The following is a 24,977-nucleotide window of genomic DNA, read 5'->3' on the forward strand; positions in this document are numbered from 1 at the left end:
GACAAGTACTGCGTGTAGGAAGGTGGGGAAAAAAAATCAAACGCACAAATACAAAATGGGGAATAACTGGCTAGGTAGTAGTATTGCCGAAAAGCCTCAGGGGGTTAGAGAGGATCACGCTCTGATGCGGCTGCAAAAAAGGCTAATATTCTGGGGTGTATGAGTAGGCGTGTAGTATGGGAAAGAATTGTCCTGGTCTAGGCATCGCTGGTGATGCCTCAGCTGAAGTACCGTGCCCAATGCTGGGTGCCACGATTTAGAGAAGATGTAGATAAATTGGAGAGAGTCCAGAGAAGACCAACAAAGGTGAGAAAAAGGTTTAGAAAATCTGGCCAATGAGGAAAGGTTAAAAAAGACTGGACCTGTTTAGTTTTGAGAACCAAAGACTGAGGAAGGACCTGATAAGTCTTCAAATATATTAAGAGTTGTTATAAAGAGGATGTGATCAATTGTTCTCCATGTCCACTGACTGGCAGGCCAAGAAGTATGAGGCTTAATCTGCAGCAAGGGCTATTTAGGGGAGATATTAGGGAAACGTTTAACTATAAGGGTAGTTAAGCTCTGGATTAGGTTTCTAGGGGAGGTTGTGTAATCACCCTCACTAGAGCTTTTTAAGAACAGATTAGACAGACACTTGTCAGGGATGGTCTTGGTTTACTTGGTCCTGCCTCAGCACAGGGTGCTGGACTTCGACTTCTTGAGGCCTTCAGATGTAGGCTTCTATTCATATTCTTCTTACTTTCATTGTGTTCCCCCATCTGCTTCTTGTATCCAGTTATTTATAAACTAAGTGTGTGACAGCCTTTTATGGCAGGGACAATCTCTTTATTGGATTAGGGTATGGAGTCTGGCACATTGGAGCTCTGATACAGTACCACCATACAACCAACCCTTTACTTCAGTATTGGCATAGATCCTGTGGTTTTGTCAATGCAACACACCTGTTGCAGTTTTTAATGGAAGCTAGTAATTTTGTTCCCACCTGGTCCTCAACATTTTTCTAGAATACTTCACAGTGGGTCAAAAGGTTAAAAAAAATGCAGAAGGCACTTGAGCATGACAACTCACTGGTGGATTAAAATCTTGTCTTTTTTACAGTACAAACTTTTCAATAAAAAGTTTATAGAATGGCAAAGGAAATACAGTACAAATTAGATTACAGGTAAAGGTAATAAATAAGACATGCCTGACAAAAATGCAGTCAGATGATGCTCTCTCATTACGTTGAGAAACAACTCCCTCTACTGAGGGAAAGAGTTATTGACAGGAGCCCAGCTAATGCAATAAATAGCCAGTGATTTATGTACGACAAGTAGCTCGGGGCCCATTCTCCAGTGCATTGCACCTCGTGGTCATCTACACCTGTGTAAGATGGATGTAACACCACTACTGAGACTGCAGAATTCCCATCTGATAACGTTCTATAGCTTCTTTGCACGGATGTCAGTGACTCTGCAAAGTATAAGAAAATCCCAAACGATGGACCGATGAACCACACAAGGGTCTTGCATCTGTAGGCTGAGGCAAATGGCACATTGTAATATATTTAGCAGGCGATCATGCAAGCCACAGAAAAACAGTTCAGAGGAGGAGGAGAAGGAGAAAGTACATTCATTAGTTAGGAAGTTATATTTAGAGCCGAGCTGATTTTACACACACGCACGCACACAATTCCCCTCAGTTACATTGCTGCAATCACATTGTTGCCAAACAAGTTGTAGCAGGAGCAAGGAGAATTTGGTCCTCTGTATCTAGATAGATAATAGCAATGGGGAAGAGTAGGTCCAGCAAAGCTTTGTGTGTTCCAATAAGAGGGCACCTGCCTACTTCTGAATATTTTGACCCTGGGGCTGTTTCCAACAGGTTGAATATTTTGGATTAACCATCAAGAGTAGCTCTTGGGGGAACATCAGGTGGACATGTCCATTTCCCCAGTTTGCTGCTCCTCAGCTGGTGCAGTAGCCGTGAGGCTGCAGAAAAGCCCCACTCTCTCAGAAAGGTGTTACAGCAACAGGTGGGTGACTGATACAGTATTTAGATCAACCTAGAGCTGAAACAACTTAGGAGGATGAAGGCAACCATAACCAGAGTTGATTGGGACATTTGATAAAATTAAGTTTCCACTAAATACCATCAAAGTGCCATCAAAGGCAGAACGTTTCAAGGAGAGCGGTTTTAACAAAGTTTTCCTCCCCAGCATGGATGGGGAGGACCTATCCGAGGCAGCTAATGTAGCCAAGCAAGGAGATTTAGATGGTATTCCTTCATCTCCTAGCTCCTGAGAAGAGTGCTGCAGAGCCAGGATGGTGGGAGCCCAGGGGGGTGGGAGGAAAAGGTAAGTAGATATTTTCCTCTTCACCCATTTCCCTCCCAGCCCCTGGGCAGAGGCATACTGGTTGCACTGTGCACTCAACCGACCTGAGAGGCAGTGGACATGGGGGGAGAAGATTGGGAGGAGAGAGAGACCATCTCAAGTTGCTTTAAACAGCCTGTTCTGGCACATGCTCCATGTTAGAGTTCAGAGGAATCCAGCCCTCCTTTGCCAGAGGAGGGATTCATTATAGGGCCTGCAGAAAGAGGAAATCCTGGAAGAGCTCCAAAACAAGCCTACCCCTTTAGAAAAAGGTACACTCTGTGCTCCCTCTCCCACCCAAATGCCCTTACACTGTAGCTTTCCGAGGAAAGTCACGTTAAATCTGCACAACATTCTACTCTAGACTAGCAAGCCCCCTAAATGTGTCCTCACCAACGGCCCTGGAGAAGGAACCCCAGAAACTTAGGTAACTGAGTATGCTTATGGGCTTGAAAGTGATTGTAAGTAGGGAATTACCCTGGGCCCATGAAATCTTTTAAACAAACAGCAGTTGAGACATTCTGAACTTGTAACGAACGTGCCTAGTCATCAGTGCAGCCCCCCCAAGACCCAGGCAACGTGTTTGATATGCAGACTTGCTGGACTGAAATCTGGGCACACATCCTCAATCATAGGGCCAGATTCTCAGCTAGTATAGGCTGGCATAAAATCCAGTGGAGTCAGAATGACACTAGTTTGCACCTGCTGAAGATCTGGCCCACAGTGTCAGAGGCGCTCACAATGGGTTAGGCCAATTAAACCAACAGGTCTAAACCCAGTGACACCCCCACTACATGATCTAGTATGGCAATTGCAACCAAGTTGGCCACTTGAACTAACAGGCCCATATTAAAGCCTGAAAGGGCCTAGTAACTAGTTTTGTTGGCTTGAGTGATACACCAATATCTCATGGCTTAGTTTTGTCACTACCTCCTCTGAGGATGGATTTTAAAATGAAACTTGGAGAGGATACTAACATTCTTATTTTACCTACCTAAATTCACCTTCCAACTGCGACTGGATACTGCTGCCTATTTCTTGCCCTAAACTACTATGTAATAGTGCTTGACCATTGCTGCGTTCCACCATAGAAGTGGCTGCATATTATTTGTGGGTGAGCAATCTCTGTGTAAGGCCTTTTAAGATCATTTATGATGAGGCGCTACATAGTACATAAAAAGAATTGCTAAAATAATGTTAAAGGCTGCAAAATCAGAAGTTAGCAAATGCCAGAATTAAGGTTGCTTCCACAACCATAGTTTGGCTCCTTGTCCGTATGCCTTATGATACAATCTTTGCTTACAGGATCACGTACTATTCTTTCCATAGGAGCCCTTCCTAATTCAGTGCACAAGCAAATGGTTGGTTTTGTCTGTGGCTGCTTAAGGATGATGCAAAAGACTCTGGAGTGTTTGGGACAGTGCAATTGGAATGTTTACAAAAGTTGGAGGAGCCAGTGATTCCTCCCCACCAGATCTTGTAACTTGACCAGATCTGGATTGTCAAGTGGACAGCAGCAGACACCTCTATGAGCCCACAATTATACCCCCTGCCAAGTTTCAGGTTCCTGCTGCAAACAATGTAGTTTTCAGACCAGTTCAGAAAAAGGTCAATTTAAAAAAAAATGAAAGAACTACCTGTTGTTCCTAGCCTCTGTCTTGATGCTAAATGGTTCAGGCTTCTTCAATTATTCTTTTAAATCTCAGCCTCAGAGAGTATACATAGAAAATTTCAGATTGAATGCTCAAGATTTGCTAGAATTAAAAGCAAGGGAAAAGAGACCGTATTAGGCAACCATCAGAGAGATGCTGCTGCCACAGAGGTGTGCTCAGATATCCATAAGGACATCCCCCATTTAAAAACAAAAGACACTAATTCTTTGTTGAAGTTTAGTTGCCTTTAATTCCTTTAGGGAGGTCATTCCTTAGGAAGAATTCCCAGCTGTGGGAGTTTGACACAAGAGATTCTGGTGTACTCTAGCACAATGAAAGAGTGCTCTTTGCATTAGCCTTTCTTCTGAGGGGACACCACACATGCAAAAACCATCCACACCCTAGAGTGAAGCAGAAATCATGGTTGATATTTCCAAAGTCATCTAAGAGACTTTGGACACATTCAGTGATTTTTCTTTTTAATGGAAGGTATGTCTATTGAAATCCCCTAGATTTAGACAGACAACGAAAAACATCTCAAGCCTGCTCCTAACCACAACCACATGGAAGCTTAAAAGACTCCTGCATCAAGGGCTGCAGATGAAGGCACTGAAATCTCCAGCACAGTTCACTAGCTCTGCTGCAGGTATTGCATAGAACACCACTTCATTTCAGGAAGTCTCAGAGTAGATGCCTAGAGACTTTGCTGACTGGCCCAAAAATACACACCAGAAAGATGAGCTTCACCCTTGGCAGTGTCTTTGTAATGCAATACAAATGCATTTCTCTTTGTTCCTAGGAGTCGGTTCATTTTAGTCCTTCCAGAAGTTAGCTCCTGTGTAGAGCAATGAATTCTCCAAATATGTATCCCCAAGGAGAAATCACACAAAACAATTGCTTCTGTTTATGAGCTAGCAGACTGAGTGTATAGAAAGTTTTCAGTACCTTTTCCATTGTCAGGCTAACTGACTTCTAGCTTGTTTCACAGCTGCTGCCTGAATTGGAGATTCAAATTTGATGCTTTAAAGTGCTTTATTTTCCACCAGAGCTGTCATGTCAATACTGCACATCACATGTTAGCATTAAATGCATCAAAGATGGAAATGGAGGAATTCTCATGGGCTTTTCTTCACTATTATTAGGAATGAATTGCAAATAGATTTTTTTCCCCCACTAACTATTGAGGATCTTTTTTAATTAAATCATGAACATTCTTCTCTGGCAAACTTTCCTTGATGATGTCTCCAGTTAATTTAAAAGGTTTAAGTTATGAGGTGATGCTATGCATAAAAAAATTAAAGAGATCTTCTTTAGTAGTGATGGTTAATTGAAAATCTCCTCAGACTTCCACAGTAACATGGGCTGTTCCATGCATATGGGGTCAGGAGGATTAGAACTCACTCAAGGGTTAATTAACAGAATTGTCTAATAGGCCTGGAAGCTGGACTCTTGCTTTCATTCTAATTCACACTGAACTAATTAAGAACTTAATGTAGGAATTCCTCCACTGTAGAAGGTAAATGCAAGAACTTCCCTCACAGAAGAGGTAAAAAATCCCCCAGAAACAGTCCTTGGTGATAATATTAAAGCTTTCCAATCTTTAGCATTGGTAGTCTGATTACTGAGGTTTATGAGGTGCCGTTCATTCTCATATCCCTCCCTCCCCGCTGTAACTCTGGTTAGCCAGAAGTAGACCAGACACTGGCATTTTTACCAGTGTCATTTAACCATGTTCCAAGCAGGTCTCTGTCATGGTGATAGGAATGATAATGATCATCAGTGCCAGCAAAGGTGGGAATGCGAGAGTAGACTGGAGCTGCACGAGTGCTTTAGAACAATGGGAGGAGACAAAGGAAAAAAAACAAAACAAAAACAAAACCACACTTCATTTTAAAGATCACTGTGCAACTGGGGGATGTTTTAAGAAGTTATCCAGTGGGGAACATCCTCTGCATCTAACTGTGTTAAAGTCAGTCATACGTGGGGTTTAAATTCATGACTGTGTCTTTTTAACTGTCTTGCCTGTTGCCTTAGTGCCTCAAGATGTGGTGGAACCAATAACCAGGTCCAGATGCTCAACCTCTTTGGACTGGATACTCTTTTCCCCACAGTAAGCAATAGTCAGGTGAAGCAAAGCACAGAGCCTCCGTGCAATTTCTTGCCCAGAAGGACTGGAAAAGCAATTTGCAGAGGTCAAGGATGTCAAATGCTCTGGGAGGTGCTGGGTTGGGCTATTGGCAGACTTAACTATGAGTCAGGGCAATAGCCAGAGGATTAAAGCCACTCAGGGCAGCCAGGAAGTCACCAGCAGCTTAGCAGGAGAAAATGTGAACGGCATCTATTTTCCTTTATGTGCCATTACAGCTATCAATTTACCTGTAGACTAGCACAGCAGAGTTACCGGCTTATATCAATGCCTTATGCCTGGTGCTGGTTACCTTTAGCTTTCACCGACTTCAGTGTGGGAGCTCAGCATCACACAGGAGCAGGCCTCTGAGAAGCCTGGTGCTTTATTCCAGGTCAGACCAATGGAAGGACCCAGTAGCACTGGTAGGGTAACAGTGAGTGTAATATGCCTGCAAGGCAGCGCACGTACGTCCTGGTCAGTTTATCATGGGGAGCACCCTGCTGGCAGCTCCCTACCAATATCTTAGTGAATCTGTCACCACCAATATCACAGTTGTCATTAGGCTGTACGCCATGGCCCCTGGCAGCCGTGCCCAGTTCTCTGACCCTCTTGCTCCAAAAGGACACTTGAGCTAAAGGAGTATCTTGTTTAACAGCGGTACAGGGCTTATGATGATACAGTTGGGCAGTTCTGATTCCATCCAGTAGAGGACAGTGGCGTACATATACCCCCCCCCAACTGCACATCGACAATGTTCATTAGAGTGGAGCCACATTTCAGATCAAAGCTCATCCTGATCTGAATGCATTAGCTCATCAGTCTCTCATTTGCCTGCATGATTATCCATTAGCCACATTCAGAAATAGAGTCACACTTCAGACAGATGAAATTCAGACAGGAGAATAAAGAAACCAAGCAAAACATGTTTATCTTGAATTGGGTGTTTTCCCTTTATCGCTATCCCACTTGCAGCTGCTGAGTAGTGTTTAGAGCCCAGTCTCCACAGGCATCTCTTTGGCCTGATGCTGGTGAGCACTCAGGCTTCAGTGAACACAGCTGGCAATGGGTAGCGTTACGCCTCCTTTGAATGGCTAGGAGTGTTTTCACCATTGGACTCCAGGCTTTGCCCCACACCTTCCTCCTGGAAAAGCTTGCATGTGTGCATAAGCCTGACGAAAAAAGCTAATGAGATCAGGTGACAAAGCACCCAAATTAAATTTTTTAAAAAACTTTTAAGCAAACGTAGGAAGAGAGTCATGCCCCCTAACTCCCCAAAAAGTGGGAGATCAAATAGCCAGCTAGGCAGCTTTGAGACAGCTGTCTGCTCAGGAGCAACTCTCAGCCCTAGTCACACTATGAAATGGACTGTGTAAGTGCAGTTGGTTAATAAGCTTGGACAGTGCTTAATATGTAATGAAAGGTGCCAGGGCTCAAGCAGTTTTTTTACATTCAGAACTGACACAGCAAGCCAAGAGGTGCTGGGGCTATGGACTGCTAAGCCCAGAGGTGCAGAGTCCCAGCCCTAGCACAAGTTAAGCCTGGAGCCTTTTGGGAGGGGGCAGTCATGCAACAAACAGTGCAATCTTGCTTGGGAGCAGAGGATATTTTCCAGAGCTCACTCATGGCTTTATAAGTCAGTGAGAAGAATTCAGTCCCATCCACGCAGTTTGGAAATTGCTTGGGTTAGAACGTGGCCAGGTCTAATACACTCGGTGCAGAGCTGAAATGTATAAACGCCTGTTGGTTTTTGAGCTCAGGAGCTTCTAGCTCTAGGAAACGCACATGACGCCAGTTTAAGCCATCTCCGTAAGTGCTGAAAAAAAATTATCCCTTTGATCAATGGACTGGCACACTGTCCACAGCACGGAACTGAAAGCTCATCGAGGCACTTTGTTTCTTAGATGAAAAATTCAAAATGAGACTAACCACTCATCCTCTTGTCTGATACAATCAAAGCTGTGTAAATGCAAAGACTGGGTGACCTGCCATCTGATCACACCACCCTGGCTTTCCTCAAAGCATCAGCTCCAAAATGCTAGCAACGGACACCTATAACCCAACTACTCAGCTCCCTGAAAGAGACACCACGACCACCTCTTGCTGGTGATCAGGAGAGGGGAATAATCAGGTGGTGTTGGTCTGTCCCCGATGAGTCACATCCATTTATTTTAGTGGCATAAGCAAGTGTTTACCTCTGCAGAGCCAGTACCACTATGGTAGACAAGCTGGATTCTATTTGGGCTCATGCATATTCATCAGAACTGACAGCTAAGTTCTGATTGCAGGGCCATTACTACTCATTGTCTTAGAGGCAGAAACAGCTTGATTTTCAGATCCCAGGCTGAGGTGTCAGGGCTACTGGTTAGGAAAAATAAAATGATCTTTCAACTTGCCAATAGCATGAATTTGATCTGGAGTCACCGAGGCCTAATAAAAAAAAATTAGGAATCCAACCGTGTAATTTTTTTTAAATTAAAACCATAAAACTTCAACAATCATCATAAAACACTTCACTAACATACAGAACTGTTAGAACTTGCTAGTCCCAAAGGCTGTTTTTTTAATCAGAGAGAACAGATACGAACAAAGTAGGTAAAATCAGGCAATCGGCGTTCTAGCAGGTCTGAAATAAAGCCCGCAGGGCACTGTAATAATTTCCACTGAATAAGCAATTAAACAAAGAGAGATACGGGACAAGGAGGATTTCCAGGTAGGATCAATCCAAACAGGAAAGCACAAGCCGACTGGACTGAACTGCACTGGGAGGATTTTGCTCTAGCTGGCAAAATATGTTCTAGCCAGAGTGGGTTGCCCCCTTTGGGGGGAGGGGGGGAGAAAAGATGTTTCACAGGAATATACATTTCAGACATGCAGAGGAACCCATTCCAAAATGTAGGTTTCTGATCTCCTTGCACTAACGAGCACATGGGAAGTTAATTATGCTCTCAAACATATGCATAATCTAAGAACGGTAAAACCTGGAAGGTTTCCAAACTCCATGGCAATTACCAACTTTAAAAACAATTAAAATAACCTTGCTTTGGGTGTCGGACTATTATTCAAAGTGTCTTCCCTCATTATAGTTAGCGCAAGCAGCAAGGTAGGAAACAGGGGAGGGTTGCCTTCAGTTAGCAGCAGGTGCAGTCCCTGGGAGGAGGAGGAAATGCTGCAATCCTGCTGCTATTGCATGGACCTCACAAATCCCTCATAGATCCTTCATTAGGACAAAAACAAGAGGAGTAGGGAGCATGTGAGTCTCAGCTTGGGCTCCCCTGATGCTCCTTGGGCCTCTTTGGCTAAGAATGTTCATGGACAGAGCTACCCTGGGTAAACTAATTCAGTAAATAGATGTGGCAATTACACAGACTATCATTCTGAGAGGAACAGCAGTAGGGAAGAGGATTTGCATAAGAAATGTGGATTATTCATGTAAATGAATGTGTTATTTCTTTATAAAAACAGATTAAGGTTTGTCTAAAGACCTAGAACTAAACTATATGTAAGAGTTAGCATTTAGCTAATGACTTACGCACTTCAAAGTGCTTGCGTGCATTTATCTAATTAATCTGTGGGTGTGTCCACAGTCAATTTCATTCAGATTTTGCGCATTATGGAGAGGGTAAATATTCCCCCTCGTTAAGGTGATAGTCATCTTTGTAGTAGATGCTTGATTTTGACAGCCATTAAAAATGCTTGTTTTAAAATATATGTAGTCTTTTCAGCTTCAAGTTTCAGCAAACAGAGGTGGGTGTCAGGAAAAATCAGAAGAGTTCTTTTGGGATACAGAAATTTGAAATCCTGTCTGGAAAAACGTCTGGGTTTTGTAAGCACACACACGAATGGTTTGGCTAATAGGCTAGCTACTCTTCTGTGTCAGAACTCTGCTCAACACAGGGAGGTGGCGGGGCGGAGGGCGTCAAGGAGTTGCATATACATCCTGGATTTTGAGGGCTGGCCCCAGCCCTGAGGCAACTAAGCAGCCCAGCAGCTGCTCTAAGCTGTGCCACTGACATTGGGACCTCCTGGTGGAGGCCCTGACACCATACCCCCTCCCTGAGCCTCCCTTTTACCTTCAGCACACCCCCTTCACAGATGTAGGACCTGGCCTTGGCACACATGCCAACAGGCAGTTCTCCTCTGACAACTCTGCAGGGCATTTGCAGCCAGGTAACAGCCGCTTTGTACTATCTGCTCAGGGTTGTAGCAGAGTAGAGAACCTGCATGAGAATGAAAGGTTTTAGGAAGGCTTCTAGCATAGCTTTGAGCCGTTTTCACACACTTCAAGCAGGAGGAGATCAACCTACGTCTCGTCGCACGGTTACAACATAGTATCCAAGTTTTAAAGACAGACAACAAAAAGCTTAATGGGACCAGTCTGGCTTCCTTGCTGGTGGCTCACAACACACACAATTAACATCAGGCAAATCACTTCATTGGAGAGAAGTTTGTAAATAGGTATTGTTAAGTCCAACACCCACAACATGCTCCATTAAGGTCAGACTTAAAAAAAAAAAAAAACCCAACCCCCCCCCACACAGATGCTGGAAGTATGGCGATGCAATATACTTTTCCCATAGAAAAGTTAGGGTAGGTCATACAACCTTTATTCGGCCCCAGATCCCAGCCACCCTATGAGCCCTCCAGTTTCATCCTCTTATTTATACCAGGATTAGGTTTGGCCCACTGAGTCTGGTCACCAGAGGGGACTCTTATAGAATCATAGAATCATAGAATATCAGGGTTGGAAGGGACCCCAGAAGGTCATTTAGTCCAACCCCCTGCTCAAAGCAAGACCAATTCCCAGTTAAATCATCCCAGGCAGGGCTTTGTCAAGCCTGACCTTAAAAACCTCTAAGGAAGGAGATTCTACCACCTCCCTAGGTAACGCATTCCAGTGTTTCACCACCCTCTTAGTGAAAAAGTTTTTCCTAATATCCAATCTAAACCTCCCCCACTGCAACTTGAGACCATTACTCCTCGTTCTGTCATCTGCTACCATTGAGAACAGTCTAGAGCCATCCTCTTTGGAACCCCCTTTCAGGTAGTTGAAAGCAGCTATCAAATCCCCCCTCATTCTTCTCTTCTGCAGGCTAAACAAGCCCAGCTCCCTCAGCCTCTCCTCATAACTCATGTGTTCCAGTCCCCTAATCATTTTTGTTGCCCTTCGCTGGACTCTCTCCAATTTATCCACATCCTTCTTGAAGTGTGGGGCCCAAAACTGGACACAGTACTCCAGATGAGGCCTCACCAATGTCGAATAGAGGGGAACGATCACGTCCCTCGATCTGCTCGCTATGCCCCTACTTATACATCCCAAAATGACATTGGCCTTCTTGGCAACAAGGGCACACTGCTGACTCATATCCAGCTTCTCATCCACTGTCATCCCTAGGTCCTTTTCCGCAGAACTGCTGCCTAGCCATTCGGTCCCTAGTCTGTAGCTGTGCATTGGGTTCTTCCGTCCTAAGTGCAGGACCCTGCACTTATCCTTATTGAACCTCATCAGATTTCTTTCGGCCCAATCCTCCAATTTGTCTAGGTCCTTCTGTATCCTATCCCTCCCCTCCAGCGTATCTACCACTCCTCCCAGTTTAGTATCATCCGCAAATTTGCTGAGAGTGCAATCCACACCATCCTCCAGATCATTTATGAAGATATTGAACAAAACCGGCCCCAGGACCGACCCTTGGGGTACTCCACTTGACACCGGCTGCCAACTAGACATGGAGCCATTGATCACTACCCGTTGAGCCCGACAATCTAGCCAGCTTTCTACCCACCTTATAGTGCATTCATCCAGCCCATACTTCCTTAACTTGCTGACAAGAATACTGTGGGAGACCGTGTCAAAAGCTTTGCTAAAGTCAAGAAACAATACATCCACTGCTTTCCCTTCATCCACAGAACCAGTAATCTCATCATAAAAGGCGATTAGATTAGTCAGGCATGACCTTCCCTTGGTGAATCCATGCTGGCTGTTCCTGATCACTTTCCTCTCATGCAAGTGCTTCAGGATTGATTCTTTGAGGACCTGCTCCATGATTTTTCCAGGGACTGAAGTGAGGCTGACTGGCCTGTAGTTCCCACGATCCTCCTTCTTCCCTTTTTTAAAGATTGGCACTACATTAGCCTTTTTCCAGTCATCCGGGACTTCCCCGGTTCGCCACGAGTTTTCAAAGATAATGGCCAATGGCTCTGCAATCACAGCCGCCAATTCCTTCAGCACTCTCGGATGCAACTCGTCCGGCCCCATGGACTTGTGCATGTCCAGCTTTTCTAAATAGTCCCTAACCTCCTCTATCTCCACAGAGGGCTGGCCATCTCTTCCCCATACTGTGCTGCCCAGTGCAGTAGTCTGGGAGCTGACCTTGTTCGTGAAGACAGAGGCAAAAAAAGCATTGAGTACATTAGCTTTTTCCACATCCTCTGTCACTAGGTTGCCTCCCTCATTCAGTAAGGGGCCCACACATTCCTTGGCTTTCTTCTTGTTGCCAACATACCTGAAGAAACCCTTCTTGTTACTCTTGACATCTCTGGCTAGCTGCAGCTCCAGGTGCGATTTGGCCCTCCTGATAACATTCCTACATGCCCGAGCAATATTTTTATACTCTTCCCTGGTCATATGTCCAACCTTTCACTTCTTGTAAGCTTCTTTTTTATGTTTAAGATCCGCTAGGATTTCACCATTAAGCCAAGCTGGTCGCCTGCCATATTTACTATTCTTTCGACTCATTGGGATGGTTTGTCCCTGTAACCTCAACAGGGATTCCTTGAAATACAGCCAGCTCTCCTGGACTCCTTTCCCCTTCAAGTTAGTCCCCCAGGGGATCCTACCCATCCGTTCCCTGAGGGAGTCGAAGTCCGCTTTCCTGAAGTCCAGGGTCCGTATCCTGCTGCTTACCTTTCTTCCCTGCGTCAGGATCCTGAACTCAACCAACTCATGGTCACTGCCTCCCAGATTCCCATCCACTTTTGCTTCCCCCACTAATTCTACCCGGTTTGTGAGCAGCAGGTCAAGAAAAGCCCCCCCCCCTAGTTGGCTCCTCTAGCACTTGCGCCAGGAAATTGTCCCCTACGCTTTCCAAAAACTTCCTGGATTGTCTATGCACCGCTGTATTGCTCTCCCAGCAGATATCAGGAAAATTAAAGTCACCCATGAGAATCAGGGCATGCGATCTAGTAGCTTCCGTGAGCTGCCGGAAGAAAGCCTCATCTACCTGATCCCCCTGGTCCGGTGGTCTATAGCAGACTCCTACCACTACATCACTCTTGTTGCACACACTTCTAAACTTAATCCAGAGACACTCAGGTTTTTCTGCAGTTTCGTACTTCTTGTTGTCTAGATCATGCAGGGCCAGCTCCTCAGCTGGTGTAAGTTATCATACGGATCCGTTATTTTTCCAGTTTGTGCCCATACTCTTAAATACTTAAGCAGGAGTACTACAGATGCTCAGCCTCCCCTCTGAATTACTGCCATGACTCAAACTTAGGGACTTCTCTCTCCAGGTTAGTTTTTCAACTTTCAAAAAACCTAATGGTCCCTGCTGCTCCACTCAGCAGATTATTCCCTGCAGCACAAATTATTTTCTATGTAAATTTAGCCTTTAAGTTCTTTACAGTCTGACCTGTTCCTGAGTTTGATAGCAGATCCCTTTCTTCTTGGGTTTGATGCAACTAGAACTGTGCAAAACTCAGCAATTTCAGTGGTCAGAGGATCATGCAAGCTACAAAATGCTGATCCAGATTTCAGATGCCATGTTGTCCAATGTGGCTCAGCTCTGGGGGTTTGGTTCATTCATGTACACAGATGGGGAAATGGAAATGAAATCAGTATTGCCAGCCTGAAGTGTTCAGAACTCAGGAGTCCAGCCCCAAAGCGCATGAGCTTTTAGGGGGGAAAAAAGCCATGATTTTTAAACCCAAAAGTTTTAGGTTCTTTGTGTTTGCCATCTGATCTTTCAGCATTTTGGGTTCATGTTCCCCCCAACAGGAGGACTAAAAGCTTACTTTTTTAAACTGATCACATGATCACCTGATGCCTGGAGCTGGGCCTTAAAGAGAAGGCCATAGAGATCAGGAGACTTGTGATAAAATGGCAAGAGTTAGCAACAATGACTGACTCTCCAAGATGAGGTAATGGTCTATAGCAGTTCATTGAAAAGAAATGAGCAGGGGGGTGGAGTTTACCCACGTTTACAATGGGTTTCACTGTTAACACATTCTGAGAAAAGCAAGTGGCCTCCCACTTGAAAGGTGACCTGCCAAGGAGATTTAGAAAACTGGGCTTGTGACTCTTTAGGGATGTCTACAGAAAGCCTAGAAGGTTAAGAAGAGTGGGAAACAGTGTGGTTTAATTTTAGAGTCCTTAATTGACAAGCATCAGCCACCCCTTACCTGCCATGGTTTTGCCACAGGATTTCCTGTAGGGTATCTGAGAAGGCACAACAAGAGTCTCTCACCTGAAGGGTGTGACAGGTTGAACCCCACTCCTGGGGTGCCACCTGATGTGTTGGGGTCTCACTGAGCCCACCCTTTCCACCAGCCTGGGTTTCCTCACCCTGTTCTTGCTGTGCTTGGTGCTCAAGCCTTCTCCAGCACACACACAGGTAAGGCCACACCCAGCTGCAGGCACAGACTGAAATCAGCTCTGTGTGGGAGGATTTAGCAAAGGGAGTGGCCAGTACTCACACGCACACCTCCTTTGGAGTAAAAACCCAAAATAATATTGTCTTGCGCTGTATAAAAAAGATCTGCACAGTGCAAGCTCATAAAAATTCACCCCCTCCCTCAATGTGAAGGGGGATATGCACAGATTTTTGGTGCCTCCCCCTCAGATATTAATTGCACAAGCTGGGTTTTGTAATAAACAAAAAATAAGTTTATTAACTACAAAAGGTAAATTTTAAATGATTATAAGGGATAGTAAACAGAACAAAGCAGATCACTGAGCAAACAAAACAAAAACACACAAACTAAGCTTAATACACTCAAGAAACAGGTTACAAAATGTAATTTCTCATCCTAAATGTTGTTATAGGCAGGTTGCAGAGTTTCTGTAGCTTAGAGTTCCAGTTATTTCTCTTTGCAGACTAGACCTCTGTCTCAGCCTGGACTCGGCCCTTGCCTTTTCCTCAGCTTAGTTCCTTTTCCTTCAGATGTTTTTAGCAATTTTCCTTCTTGGACAGGGAGGCAAAGGAGAAGAGTCCTGACTGACTTACTTCCCAGCCTTAAAATAAAAAAAATTCTAGCCTTATGTAAATTCTGTTTCCCAGTTTGGCCGCCCCACCCCCTCTTAATGGAAAAACACCGGAAGTCCAAGATGAGGGTCTAGTACGAGGTGACCCACGCACTTGTCCCTGTAGTGTCAAAGCAGCAACCCCGGCAGCTTCTCAAGAAGGTGGGAGATTGGTATCTTCCAAGTCTTATTGTTCTTCCTCATGGCCCATTAAGGCTGATTGCTGGAACACCCCCCAGACAGTAAGCATTCCCCCAAATACACACACAGCTGTAATTGTTACATAGTCAATATTCCTAACCTAAGATAGAGAAATGATACATGCATACAAATTGAACAAACACATTCAGTAGATCATAATCTTTTCAATGATGCCTCACATGACCCATCTTGCATAAAAGATTTTAGATAGGCCATATTCATATCATAATATTTCTATGAAGAATATGGGGTGCAGTGTCACAAAGGGAACTGGGTGTTGTATCTTTAGCAAAACCATGTCTCCAGAGTATTCTTCAGGCATTGGGGTTAAATAGGTGTTAACAAAAACAAGCAGTTTAAGTAGTCTGGTTGAGAAGTCCTTTCCCCTTTCATTTACTCAGCATAAGTCTAGATAAAATGGTGTTTAAAGAAATTAAAGCACCCCTTGGTGCCTCATCATGCTAGCACTTATATGCAAATGGACCAGTGGAAAAATGTAAGGGGAGTAGGCTAGTGCAGACACAGCTTTGACGTCTTTTAGACTAGGCAAGGCCTGAATTTCTACTGTTAAAAAAAATAAAGACTTGTTTTCCAGAGGGGGGGGGCAGGAGGTGTTAGGGTTACAGCCCCCAACTAAAACCTCTCCAGCGCATCATCAAGGATCTACAACCTATCCTGAAGGACGATCCCTCACTCACAGACCTTGGGAGACAGGCCAGACCTCGCTTACAGACAACCCCCCAACCTGAAGTAAATACTCACTAGCAACTACACACCACACAGCAAAACACTAACCCAGGAACCAAACCCTGCAACAAACCCCAGTGCTAACTCTGTCCACATATCTATTCAGGGGACACCATCATAGGACCTAATCACATCAGCCACACCATCAGGGGCTTGTTCACCTTCACATCTACCAATGTGATATATGCCATCATGTGCCAGCAATGCCCCTCTGCTGGGTACATTGGCCAAACCAGACAGTCTCTACGTAAAAGAATAATTGGACACAAATCAAGAATTATAACATTCAAAAACCAGAAGGAGAACACTTCAGTCTCCCTGGACACTCAAAAACAGACTTAAAAGTGGCAATTCAACAAAAAAACTTGAAAAACAGACTCCAACAAGAAACTGCAGAACTGGATTTAATTTTCAAACTGGACACCATCAAGTTAGGCCTGACTAAAGACTGGGAGTGGATAGGTCACTATAAAAAACTAATTTCCCCCTGCTGACATTCATACCTTCTTGTTAACTGTTTGAAATGGGCCACCTTGATTACAGTGGCCTCATTAGCACTAGAAAAGTGATTTCCACCCCTTCTATTGTCAACTGTTGAGAATAGCCCACTTCTACCTTAATTGAATTGGCTCGTTAGCACTGACCCCTCCACTCGGTAAGGCAACTCCCATCTTTTCATATGCTGTGTATTTATACCTCTCTACTGTATTTTCCACTCCATGCATCTGATGAAGTGGGTTTTAGCACAAAAGCTTACACCCAAATAAGCTTGTTAGTCTCTAAGGTGCCACAAGGACTCCTGGTTGTTTTTGCTGCTACAGACTAACACAGCTACCACTTTGAAGCCTGCTGAGTACTATCAGAGTTTTCTTCAATCAAAGTCAGGGCAAACTGATCAGAAATTTCTAATCCCCACTGTCTCACTCACAGGTTTCAACTCCTGCACCACAGGCTCTAGGCTTTCTCCTTCCATACAGCAACAGTTGGCTTATACCTATCAGTGTCTTACAAGAAGGAGAGAAATTCTGCATCTTCCTAAGAAAGCAAGCTACAGGAGGGGGGAATCCCCTCTTTATTTTGTCAAGCCTTAATGAGCATCACCTGGAAGCATCTTCCTCTTCCATAACTGGCAGCTCTGCTGGGTGGGGAGGAACATCTCCTTACTGCTTTCTGCAGGTGATTAACCTCTTCATGCCTGTCTTGCTGGGTGGGGTATGTATTGTCCACCACAGGCCCATTATTAAATTGGATCTACCCCTAGGTTCAGATTTAGGGGCCCCCTCAAAGACTGGGGTTATGGTTTGGACCGATGTTTAGTTTGGCAAATCTTACTGTGGGAGGAGGGGTTAGTTCTTGTGGGTTTGTGTTCGGGCTGGTTGCAAATTTTCATTCAAAATTGTTTTTCAAGGGAAAAATGATGTTTTGATGAAGTAAAATTTTGCATTGAAAATTTCTGCAGAGAGAAAAATTCCATTTTCTCACGAGCTCTAGTTTTCACACTTGAAATGTTGCTTTGAAGGATTCCCCCTGTCCCAAAGCAGATCTCAGCTAATGCTACTAAGTTTTACATAGTTTCTAGATGAAACCACAATGTATCACAATGTTTCCCCCTAAAAGTGGCCCACACTGTATTGAAAGTCCCCCTGGGAGTGTGGAAATATTTGCAAAGCTTGGTGAAAAATTATAGCGCTGACTTCTTATATCACGCTTTTTATCAATAGATCTCAAAGCACCTCCCAAAGGAGGGCAGTGTCATTAACCCCATTTTACAGACTGGCAAACACCAAGATCCACAAATCAACTTCTATTGAAATGAATGGAAGTTAGGAGCCTAAATCCCCAGGTGATCCAGGGTGCAGGTCATAGGAATAGAACCCAGGGCTCCTGATTTCCACTCTAGCACCATATCTATTAGGCCACACTGCCCACTTGGTAGGGGTCAGGTTCAGAATGTGCCCCAACCGTTTTGTTACAGGGGCATCATACAGTTCTGACGTCCTGGACTGTAAACAGCTGATCATTCAGGTTGCCTTAACTTGCACCGGGGAGCAGACCAGCCTCGGGATCACTGCAGTGAAAAGGTGACTTAAACCCACTCTCCATTTGGTACTAAACACAACTTGGCTGAATCAGAGGATCTGCCTCACTCTCTGTGTGTTATGTAATCAGTAGATAAACCAGGAACTTCATTCTCATTCATCTGAGACATTTCATCAGCAGTCAACAAAAATCTACATTGCTAAACAGGTAACTTCTGCCCATCTCAGATAGCAACAGACATCTAAGTGCCAGACATGGGCAGTCCTAGGCCTTGCTTTGTATTCCAAGTGGCATTAATCTCTGGTGTCGCCTTGCTGGGGACAGCGAGATTGTATTTTATAGGGTTTTATTCCCTTCAACTGTGGAATGTCAGCTGCTTTCATTACACAGATGATCGGAGAAAAACAAAGATTTGCTCGGAACGGGAGACATTTGTTTCCCTGGAATAGGTAGGGTAACAACTCAATCCTGACTGCGCTGCTAAATTGAACTTCCAGCTTGGTGAGGGTCCTTCGCAGGTGTAATCCAGTGTAAGACACAGCAGAAAGCCGAGGCAAAAAGAAGCATCGTTTTTAGCATCTCATTTTGTGAAAAGCGGCTTGCTGGGAAAAACATTCCCCCCCCCCCCCCTCCTTGTGTGTCACAACATCTCAGAAAAGTAATAAGGTCTGTCTAGCTGTCTGTGCGTGCGGCGGAGTGGAGGGGCCTTCCCTGATCCTTGCTGAACAACGGGTAATTTCAAATGAGCTTTCCTTGCCCCTCCCATTCTCAGGTGAGGGATCATCAAGGGGGTGCTAGGGATGGAAGAGACGTCTACACTGAACACTCCTTAAGGCTGCGTGTGGAGAACATACCCACATAGGCCCCCCGCATGGGTATAACTAGTAATGTAGATGGTGAAGTACTGCTTAGGTGAGTAAAGACACACCTGAACCCTAGTGTATGTGCCCTCACAGCTCTCCACACACCGAAGCTGTGGTCCCACATTTCTACTGCTCTTGTTCAGCAGTGTAGCATCCCACTTGCCTTCCCACCACGGGGAAAGGCTCCAGCAGGGGAAAGGCTCTGGCTGCAGGAAGGCCGTGGGGAAAAGCTCTGGCTACTCCTCTCTGCTGAAGTTTTTCCCCTGCCACAGGGAGCGCTGGAGACTCTCCCCACCACAGGGAAAGACTCTGGCAGGTAGAGGCAGCAGGGAAAGGCTCCGACAGTATCCACATAAGACCAGCTTCAGCGGCTGGAGTCCTTTCTCTGCTGCCTCCCCTCTGCCATTGCTGTTCATTGCCACTTGTAGCTACACACCACAGTTTGGATACAGCCTGCTTTTCTCTTTGGCATGTAGCTAGACATAGCCTCCATGCCCCGCACCAGCGGTGTTCAATGCAGCCAAACCTCGAGAGAGGGGATACTGCCCATGGGAAAACAGGGCTTGTAACAGCGTGATGAACTCGAAGCTGAAAGAGCTTTCGGTTACAGATAGAAAGAAGAAGCCTGTTGTTAATGCACTGAACTGAACGCCTGAGAGCTGGACTCAATTGCAGGGTCTGCTATAGATTCCCTGGGCGACCTTGAGCCAGTCACTTAATCTCCCTGAGCCTCAATTACCCAGCTGTAAAAAGAGACTAATACTACCTCTGTTCTCCCACCCTTTGGCAATCTCGACTGTAAGCTCTTTGGGGCAGGGACCACCCCGCCCCACCCCACCCCACATCTCTGCCACTTGCACCTGTGTTTCATTCAGGGGCAGTCAGTGCAGCAGCACGAAGCTTGGGAAGAAAAGAGTCATCCTGCAAGCAGCTAGACACTCTCTGCCCAGCTCCTAATGGGCATGTGGCCACACACGCACCATTGGCAGATCTAGCAAGGAGGCCACCGACCGAGGGGGTTGTGGGAGGGAATTAGCATCTCACCACCTCCAGGTCAGCCCTGGAGCACTCTATGGGGGAAATGGGGCTCTGCCTCACAGTGTCTATAGCAGTGACTGTCATTCAGTACCAACGTGGGCAGGATTCAAACAGGTGACTCCCAGAAATGAAATGCAGCCCAGCGTTACCAACTCATGCGATTTTATTGCAAACCTTGTGCTATGTTGGTGTTTTTCCTAAAGCCCCAGCTCCTGGGGTCATTTTATGGGAGAATTGCAGCTTTCATTTTTAAAACCAAGGAAGTTTCTATCCCTCATTGTGGAGGAAGTGACCCTAAAGGCCCCAAGTCCCCAAAGGAAATTAAAAGGACCCAACCTTTACTATTTTTAAAATCTCATGAATTTTAAGCCAATCATGATTTTGGAGGAACTGACCCTTATGAACGCTGGGGTTTGGCAATATTGTATTCCATAGCCCATCACCAGGCTCTTGATCCACCGCACAGACGACTTTTCCTAAGCTGCAAAAGGAACAGGATACCTTATACCTTGTCATTTTAAATGTCCAGCCATCCAGATGTATTTCCTAAGGGAAAACATTTTTCTTGGGATCTCATACTTCCTTGCTCGTGTTTGCAGACCGGCAGTCTTCCCTATAAGGATGGAGCACCATCTACTGGTGCTTTGTGTAAGTCATGGAGCTATTATTACTATTCCTTACTAATGAAAAATCTTCGAACGAAGAAAAACCTGTTTCCGGACCTTAGTCTGTTACTGCATCAACGTGCATGCAAACTGTGATGGTATTGTGTGTGATAACTGATTGCATGCATACATCTTCCATCGAGGATCTTAAAGTGCTTTTAAGGAAGTTGGATGAGTTATTACAAATGGGGATATTGAGAGACAGAGAAGAGAAGTAACCTGCCGAAAGTTATACAGCAAGGCAACTGTATTCAGAAAAAGGACTCTCCAGCTCCCCAATCCCTTGCTGTAACCAATAGGAATCAGCCTGAAAACCATCTTACATATCTGGCCAGAAGCATTCAGTGTCTGAAGGCTGTTTGGTGGGGTCATGGGGTGTATAGCCCCCATGCTGCCTTGGCACCTACAGGGTTAATAATGAAAACTGCTTGCTCAACTGGGGCTGACTGGGGGCCTCAAAACAGCTGTAAAGATAAAAGGGCTTCAAGGCAGAAGGGTAGGGTGGCCACCAGAGAGTGGAGCTCCCTTCAACAGATTGACGAGGAGCTGCTAGGGAAGCTGGCCCTCCAGCGTGGGTGCCTTAGAATGAGAATCTAGGGAAAAGCTACAGAGGAGATAGGGACATGGTTTGAGCAGCTAGAAACAATGCCTTGCTGCTCCCGACCTTGAGTTGGAAACCAGTGGAGTGGGCAGGTGGGGGTCCCCCATCACCTCCAACAGGAGGCATAGTCAGACTACCCTGTGCTAGAGCCATGGACCTTCTGACTCTTTATTACCGTGAAAGGGCCCTTGATATAACCTCAGCTCTCTGAGTGGGTCCTCAGCAGGCCCAGCCAGAGGTGAGGCTATGACAAGGACTCTGTGTTTGTCACAGAGATCTGGAAGTCACGGATCCCGTGACTCTCTGTGTCCTCAGTGGCTTCTGCGGTGGCCAGTGTGGCTGACCCCATGGCCACCCAAGCAGGGGGCTCCGGGACCAGCTCCGGGAATGCACAAAGCCTTGGAAACAAGCAGGGAGAACTGGAGGTCCTGGTGATGTCAAGGCATTATGACGTGATTGGAATAACAGAGACTTGGTGGGATAATTCACATGACTGGAGTACTGTCATGGATGGTTATAAACTGTTCAGGAAGGACAGGCAGGGCAGAAAAGGTGGGGGAGTAGCACTGTATGTAAGGGAGCAGTGTGACTGCTCAGAGCTCCGGTACGATACTGCAGAAAAACCTGAGTGTCTCTGGATTAAGTTTAGAAGTGTGAGCAACAGGAGTGATGTAGTGGTGGGAGTCTGCTATAGACCACTGGACCAGGGGAATGAGGTGGACGAGGCTTTCTTCCGGCAGCTCGCGGAAGCTACTAGATCACACGCCCTGGTTCTCATGGGTGACTTTAATTTTCCTGATATCTGCTGGGAGAGCAATACAGCGGTGCATAGTCAATCCAGGAAGTTTTCGGAAAGCGTAGGGGACAATTTCCTGACGCAAGTGCTAGAGGAGCCAACTAGGGGGGGAGCTTTTCTTGACCTGCTGCTCACAAACTGGGAAGAATTATTAGGGGAAGCAAAAGTGGATGGGAATCTGGGAGGCAGTGACCATGAGTTGGTTGAGTTCAGGATCCTGACACAGGGAAGAAAGGTAAGCAGCAGGATACGGACCCTGGACTTCAGGAAAGCAGACTTCGACTCCCTCAGGGAACGGATGGGTAGGATCCCCTGGGGGACTAACATGAAGGGGAAAGGAGTCCAGGAGAGCTGGCTGTATTTCAAGGAATCCCTGTTGAGGTTACAGGGACAAACCATCCCGATGTGTCGAAAGAATAGTAAGTATGGCAGGCGACCAGCTTGGCTTAACGGTGAAATCCTAGCAGATCTTAAGCATAAAAAAGAAGCTTACAAGAAGTGAAAGGTTGGACATATGACCAGGGAAGAGTGTAAAAATATTGCTCGGGCATGTAGGAATGAAATCAGGAGGGCCAAATCGCACCTGGAGCTGCAGCTAGCGAGAGATGTTGAGAGTAACAAGAAGGGTTTCTTCAGGTATGTTGGCAACAAGAAGAAAGCCAAGGAAAGTGTGGGCCCCTTAATGAATGAGGGAGGCAACCTAGTGACGGAGGATGTGGAAAAAGCTAATGTACTCAATGCTTTTTTTGCCTCTGTCTTCACGAACAAGGTCAGCTCCCAGACTGCTGGGAGCATCACAACATGGGGAATAGATGGCCAGCCCTCTGTGGAGAAAGAGGTGGTTAGGGACTATTTAGAAAAACTGGACGTGCACAAGTCCATGGGGCCGGATGAGTTGCATCTGAGACTGCTAAAGGAATTGGCGGCTGTGATTGCAGAGCCATTGGCCATTATCTTTGAAAACTCGTGGCGAACGGGGGAAGTCCCGGATGACTAGAAAAAGGCTAATGTAGTGCCAATCTTTAAAAAAGGGAAGAAGGAGGATCGTGGGAACTACAGGCCAGTAAGCCTCACTTCAGTCCCCGGAAAAATCATGGAGCAGGTCCTCAAAGAATCAATCCTGAAGCACTTACATGAGAGGAAAGTGATCAGGAACAGTCAGCATGGATTCACCGAGGGAAGGTCATGCCTGACTAATCTAATCGCCTTCTATGATGAGATTACTGGTTCTGTGGATGAAGGGAAAGCAGTGGATGTATTGTATCTTGACTTTAGCAAAGCTTTTGACACGGTCTCCCACAGTATTCTTGTCAGCAAGTTAAGGAAGTATGGGCTGGATGAATGCACTATAAGGTGGGTAGAAAGTTGGCTAGATTGTCGGTCTCAACGGGTAGTGATCAATGGCTCCATGTCTAGTTGGCAGCCGGTGTCAAGTGGAGTGCCCCAGGGGCCGGTCCTGCGGCCGGTTTTGTTCAATATCTTCATAAATGATCTGGAGGATGGTGTGGATTGCACTCTCAGCAAATTTGCGGATGATACTAAACTGGGAGGAGTGGTAGATACGCTGGAGGGCAGGGATAGGATACAGAGGGACCTAGACAAATTGGAGGATTGGGCCAAAAGAAATCTGATGAGGTTCAATAAGGATAAGTGCAGGGTCCTGCACTTAGGACAGAAGAACCCAATGCACAGCTACAGACTAGGGACCGAATGGCTAGGCAGCAGCTCTGCGGAAAAGGACCTAGGGGTGACAGTGGACGAGAAGCTGGATATGAGTCAGCAGTGTGCCCTTGTTGCCAAGAAGGCCAATGGCATTTTGGGATGTATAAGTAGGGGCATAGCGAGCAGATCGAGGTACGTGATCGTCCCCCTCTATTCGACATTGGTGAGGTCTCATCTGGAGTACTGTGTCCAGTTTTGGGCCCCACACTACAAGAAGGATGTGGATAAATTGGAGAGAGTCCAGCAAAAGGCAACAAAAATGATTAGGGGTTTGGAACACATGACTTATGAGGAGAGGCTGAGGGAACTGGGATTGTTTAGTCTGCAGAAGAGAAGAATGAGGAGGGATTTGATAGCTGCTTTCAACTACCTGAGAGGTAGTTCCAGAGAGGATGGTTCTAGACTATTCTCAGTGGTGGAAGAGGACAGGACAAGGAGTAATGGTCTCAAGTTGCAGTGGGGGAGGTTTAGGTTGGATATTAGGAAAAAATTTTTCACTAGGAGGGTGGTGAAACACTGGAATGCGTTGCCTAGGGAGGTGGTGGAATCTCCTTCCTTAGAAGTTTTTAAGGTCAGGCTTGACAAAGCCCTGGCTGGGATGATTTAATTGGGTATGGGTCCTGCTTTTGAGCAGGGGGTTGGACTAGATCACCTCCTGAGGTCCCTTCCAACCCTGATATTCTATGATTCTATGTAGAAAGGTAGGAGTGGTCAGACTGGATCAGACCAGGGGTCCATCTATTCCAGTACCCTGTCTTCAACAGAGGCCAGTGACGGTTGCAAGAAACCATGCAGTAATTTGTAATAGGATATGGGAAAGTTCCACCAGCTAAGTGTGGGTGTGTGAAAAGGAAAACTTTCCCCCTTTCAGTTTCATGTAATGTCTCCTTGCTCTTGTACTCAGAGAGCGCATTGCTAGTCACCTTCTCTACATTA

Source organism: Lepidochelys kempii, chromosome 3, assembly GCF_965140265.1.
Source record: "Lepidochelys kempii isolate rLepKem1 chromosome 3, rLepKem1.hap2, whole genome shotgun sequence".
In the NCBI taxonomy this organism is placed as follows: Eukaryota; Metazoa; Chordata; order Testudines; family Cheloniidae; genus Lepidochelys; species Lepidochelys kempii.